We start from the raw sequence: 5,515 nt of genomic DNA on the forward strand, positions 1-5,515 counted from the left end.
CTTGTTTTGACATGATGAATATGTACTGATAATAAAAAGTAAATAAAAATGGTTACACACATGGCATTTGAAATATTGTCAAATTATAATTGTTACTGAGATTTGTAGTGCATCAAACAGCAGTACAAATCTGATGAGAGGGCCATTAAATGATCTCTTTCACAACTACTCAACTCTGCTTTTGTAGCTTGAAAGCAGACATAGACAATACATAAGAAAATGAGCGTGACTGTGTTCCAATGAAACTTTATGTACACTAAAATTTGAACATAACATAATATGATTTTTACATCAAGAAATATTATTCTTTTTTTATTCTTCTCACATACACACACAATTTAAAAATGTAAAAACCATTCTTAGCTCACAGGCTATATAAACACAGACAGTAGGTTGGATTTGGCCTGAAGACCAGAATTTGTTGACTCTAGTCCTAGCAGAAAAGAAGTAAGATAACCTATAGCAAACTATGATGAGACAAGGCCCAGAAACTAGTATTAGAGAGCAATGCCCCGTGTAGACTAAATACCTTGCAGGTATCATAAGACCAATGGGGATCCTTCAAGCAGTTAGTCCAGTGGTGATGCCACTACAGTTGGGAACATGCCCAGTAAAATCAGATCAATGACAACAACAGAAGGAATGAATGATTCTGCATTCTCTGAGTTGAGTTACTTGCAACTCCATATGTATGTACTGGCTACATGTGTTTCCTCAACAAGCATTTATTCATTGCTTATTACATGCCATAGATGATCCTTTATGTGTGCCCACTCTCTCCACTGATGGTGTACATATTTGTGGAACAATATGAAAGGAATGTTCTCTTGTGACTTTCTTACCTTGTAATTCCATTAAATGCCTTTGTTTTTAACTTACTGTTAGTCAATCAGTGTCCTCTGACTTAAAAAAAATACATTGGTGGAAACTTGTGAGGTATGGTTTTTGATGGTCTCATACCTACAGGGTACCAAGAACTATACCTACAGGTGCTACACTAAATAGCTTACAAAACACATTGTAATGAGAAAGCACATACCTGATATCACTTGAACTATAAATATTATTTCCTCTTTGTAGAAGAGAAAGTAGCATCAGAAGAGTTAAGTAATTTGCTCAGAGTTACATACCTAGAAAGTAGTTGAGTCTGTCATTAGGACAAGGTCTTCTAATTAAAAATCAGGGGTATACTAGAACTATCTTGAACTAGCATATTTGAGTCAATTGTTAAATTTTTAGTGCAATCATTTTTTATCTCTAAATTGGTAAACACTAAAAATCATCAGTTTCTCTGTCTTGATAATTCTGTCTGTATACTCTGAAGTTTGGGGTGCTGACCTTTTTCCCCTGAGCTAGGTAAACAATACATATTTGACTGATTAAAGTAAGCTTGTTAACCCATTTTGAGTTGCTTTCCTTTGTCAAAGCAGATCCAAGAACCTGTGGTGGCAGCAAACCCTGAGGACGCTTGGGGTGCTTGCTGCTACAACAGGATATCCTCTACTCCAATCTGCAGTCTCTCATAGGGCATGGTGGATCTCTATGCCCCAGTGACTGTATATCTTATTTCCCAATATTAATCATAGAATATATATATATATATATATATATATATATATATATATATATATATATATTTTGGAGACCTAGTGGCTAAATATCTACCAAGACACTACTGCAGAAAATCCATTACTCTTTCCTCTATATTATATTGCTGCTCTTCTTTATTAGATCTTTTTTCATTACTTATGATTTTAGGCATGACTAGAATTGTTCTGTATTGTATCTATTTAAAAACAGGCCATTTTTTTTTTACCTTATTGACTTCATTATTAGTGTATTTACTTGTTTGCACAACTCTCTGACGATATGAGTTGTCCAAATTATTTTATTGTATTGAAATACTTCATTCTACTAAATGTGATCTGAACCAATGGCTAAAGTTTAGAAATGTGTTCTATGATAATAAGTACCTGTGGTAGGAGCTACTTCTTAACTTCTCCTCCCATATAAGGCTAGTTTTTCCTTAAAAGGTATTAAGAATACTATAAAGTCTTAGTTGGATTATGGGGCTCAAGACCCAGACTACTGATATTCCTTCCTCATTCCTCGGGTACAAAGAAGGCTTGAGATATTCTGGGTACACTCAAGGGCTTGGCTAGTGGATTAGGATTCATAAATCAGGCCAAGGAACTCTGACCAGTTGAATTAAATCAAGGGGTGCTCAGTAGCTATACTTTTCAAATATCTTTATCTCTTTTTTTTTTATAATATTAAACCTAAAGGACCAAGGGACTGGCTAAAATCAGGCCTAGCATAAAATATTTAGCCTAGTGGTTCAGGACTAGAATATAGTGAGCTTTATGAAGTAGGGAATGGGCAGTGCTGAAGAAGGTGACCTAAGATTGACCTTATGCTTCTGATAGTTCTTTCTGTGATGCTTCTAGAGATAGCAGGTATTTAATGTGAGGTGCTCCCCACTCCTGGATATTAAAGGGTAAACTGACTATGACAATTTAGCAAGGAGAGACTAATATAAGACCTTAAGAATTGTACACTGAAGATAATCATGGTAAACTATCTTTTGGGCACCCCCAGTTTGTTTGGGTCTCCTAGCCTGGTACTCTAAGCCTCCACCAAGTTTTGCTAAGACATATCTTCATCATTCATTTTATCTTCAGAGAAATTTGGGTAGATTTAATTTGCAGGGATAAAAAGAAACTTTCTGAAGCTGAAGCCAATATGACAGAGAGAAGCCAAGAACTTGCCTGAGCTCTCCCAAGTTTCCCTCAAACAACATTAAATCAAACCTCTAAATGCATTCTGATGTGACAGAACCTACAAAAAGATGGAGTGAAACAATTTCCCAGATTAAAATAACTTAGAAGGACTTCAGGAAAGATCAGTCTCACTTGGGTAAAAGAAGAACCAGTTCAGCACACATACGCGTAAACCAGTGGGGGGCTCTTAGCCACAGCACAGATCAGCAACTGAGGCCCTTCAATTCTGACTCAGCAGGACAATGACACAGCAGGCCAGCTGTGAGGCCTCCAGCCCCAGTACAAAAGGCAAATTTCCAACCCCGGAAACTAGTCAACGACAGGTGTGAGTACTCCAGTTCACCACAGCATAGTGAGAAAGTCACCAGCACCTGAGACTCCAACACACAAAGCCAGTGACCAAGTCTCTTACCCCCAGCACAAGAAACTTGGAACAGTGCCCCCTGAATCCCATCAGGAAAGCTCAACCTTAAAAGCCATGGAATAGGCCAAAAAAAAAATGAGTAAGAAGTAAAAAAGAACTTGACCATAGAAAATTACTATGGTGACAGGGAAGATCAAAACACAAATTCAGAAGAGGACAATATTGTCAATTATACCTACATCCAAAACCTCAAAGGGGAATAAGAATTGGTCTCAGTCCCAAAAAGCCTTCTTGGGAGAGTTCAAAAAGGATTTTAAAAGTTGAATAAGAGAGGTAGAAGAAAAATTGGAAAGAGAAATGAGAGATATACAAGAAAGAGTCAACAGCTTGGAAAAGGAAGGACAAAAATTGACTGAAGAAAACAATTCCTTAAAAAATAAAATTTGCCAAATGGAAAAGGAGGTACAAACTCTAACTGAGGAAAATAATCTGTTAAAAATTAAAATTGGCAAGTGGAAGTTAATGATTCTATCAGACGTCAAGAATCAAACAAAAGCAAAAGAATGAAAAAAATAGAAGAAAATGTAAAATACTTCATTGGAAAAACAACTGACCTGGAAAATTGATCCAAGAGAGATAATTTAAGAATTTAAATTAACTACCATGATCAAAAAAAAAAAAAGATCTTGAACAGAATCTTTTAAGAAGTTATCAAGGAAAACTACCTTGATATCCTAGAACCAGAGGGTAAAATAGTCATTGAAAGATCCACCTATCACTTCCTAAAAAGAGATCCCAAAATGAAAACTCCAATAAAGCAAAATTATAGAATGATCAGGTCAAGGAGAAAATATTGCAAATAGCCAGAAATAAAGTTTAAATATTGTGGAGTCACAGTCAGGATTAGGCAGGATTTAGCAGCATTGACATTATAGGATTGGAGGGCTTAGAATATGATATTCCAGAAGGCAAAGAGCTTGGATTATAACCAAGAATCAATTACCCAGCAAAATTGAGCACAATTCTTCAGGGTAAAAGATGGACATTTTGAGTTCAATTGGTAGCAGGAGCAGAGAGTGGACCCCAGAGAGCCCTGAGAGTAGCCCCACAACTGCTACTGACTTGGTCACCATCACACCCAGGAAGAGCCATCACAGCTGCCACAAGAGGCCCCCATCACCATCACCACAACAATGAGCAGCAAGGCAATGGCCTAGGAGTCACCTGTCCCTACTGTCCCTGACCTCAACACCACCTATTTCAAGCCTGACATCACCAGCAGTAGTGGACAGAGAGGCAGCCCTGGCAACCTCACATGGGCAGGGACAAGAAGGTCATCACAACAAATATTTTGGGAACAGCAAAATGGTTCAATGTAATAAATAGCTATGGTTTCATCTATAGGAATAACACCAAGGAAGATGTATTTGTACACCAGACTGCCATAACAAAGAATAACTCCAGGAAGTACCTTTGCAGTGTAGGAGATGGAGAGACTGTGGAGTTTGATGTTGAAAGAGAAAAGGCATCTACTATTACAGGCCCTGCTGGTGTTCCAGTTCAAGACAGTAAATATGCAGCCAACTGCAACCATTACTGACATCGTCCACAGAATAGGAGTCCTCCATGGAACTACCATCATAATTACCAAAATAGTGAGAGTCAGGAAAAGAATAAAGCATCAAAAAGTGATGCAAAAGGCCAGCCCCAACAATGCCAAAGCCAGCGGTTCCCACCTTATTACATGCAGAGACCCCATAGGTGTCGACCACAGTATTCCAACCCTCCTGTGCAGGGAGGAGTAATGGAGGGTGCTGACAACCAGAGTGCAGGAGAACAAAGTAGACCAGTGAGACAGAATATGTATCGGGGTTATAGACCATGATTCCTCAAGGGCCCTCCTTGTCAAAGACAGTCCAGAGAGGAAATTAATGAAGAAGACAAAGAGAACCAAGGAGATGAGACCCAGGGTCAGCAGCCCCTCAATGGCATTACTGCCAAAACTTCAATTATCCATGCAGATGGCCAGAGAACCCTAAACCACAATATGGCAAAGAGACAAAAGAAATCAAACCACCAGCTGAGAATAGGTCTGCTGCCAAGACTGAGCAGGGCCAGGCTGAGTAAATGCTGGCTTACCATCTCCACCATCATTTGGTTAGTCATCATACAAGAAGAAAGAATATGAAATTCCAGCAATAATAAGAAATGAACAAAAGATTTGTAGCAGAAGTGTTTGCTTTTTGCTGTTGACCACATAACTAGAATTCTCTGCATTATATATGCAGCATGAGGTTTATTATTATTTTTACCCAAATACATCTTTTTTTGGGAATGACAAATGTGTTTTTTAAAAAGCATGGTTTTCTCA

At 38.0% G+C, this 5,515-nt stretch overlaps 1 pseudogene; it reads left to right on the forward strand.

Annotated features, from left to right (window-relative positions):
* The first annotated feature begins 4,335 nt into the window (after nt 1-4,335).
* LOC138170698 (Y-box-binding protein 1 pseudogene) lies at nt 4,336-5,271 on the forward strand (annotated as a pseudogene).
* The last annotated feature ends 244 nt before the right edge of the window (nt 5,272-5,515 follow it).

Source organism: Petaurus breviceps, unplaced genomic scaffold, assembly GCF_028583685.1.
Source record: "Petaurus breviceps papuanus isolate PSGF00001 unplaced genomic scaffold, PetGlider_PUasm1.0 126, whole genome shotgun sequence".
NCBI lineage: Eukaryota > Metazoa > Chordata > Mammalia > Diprotodontia > Petauridae > Petaurus > Petaurus breviceps.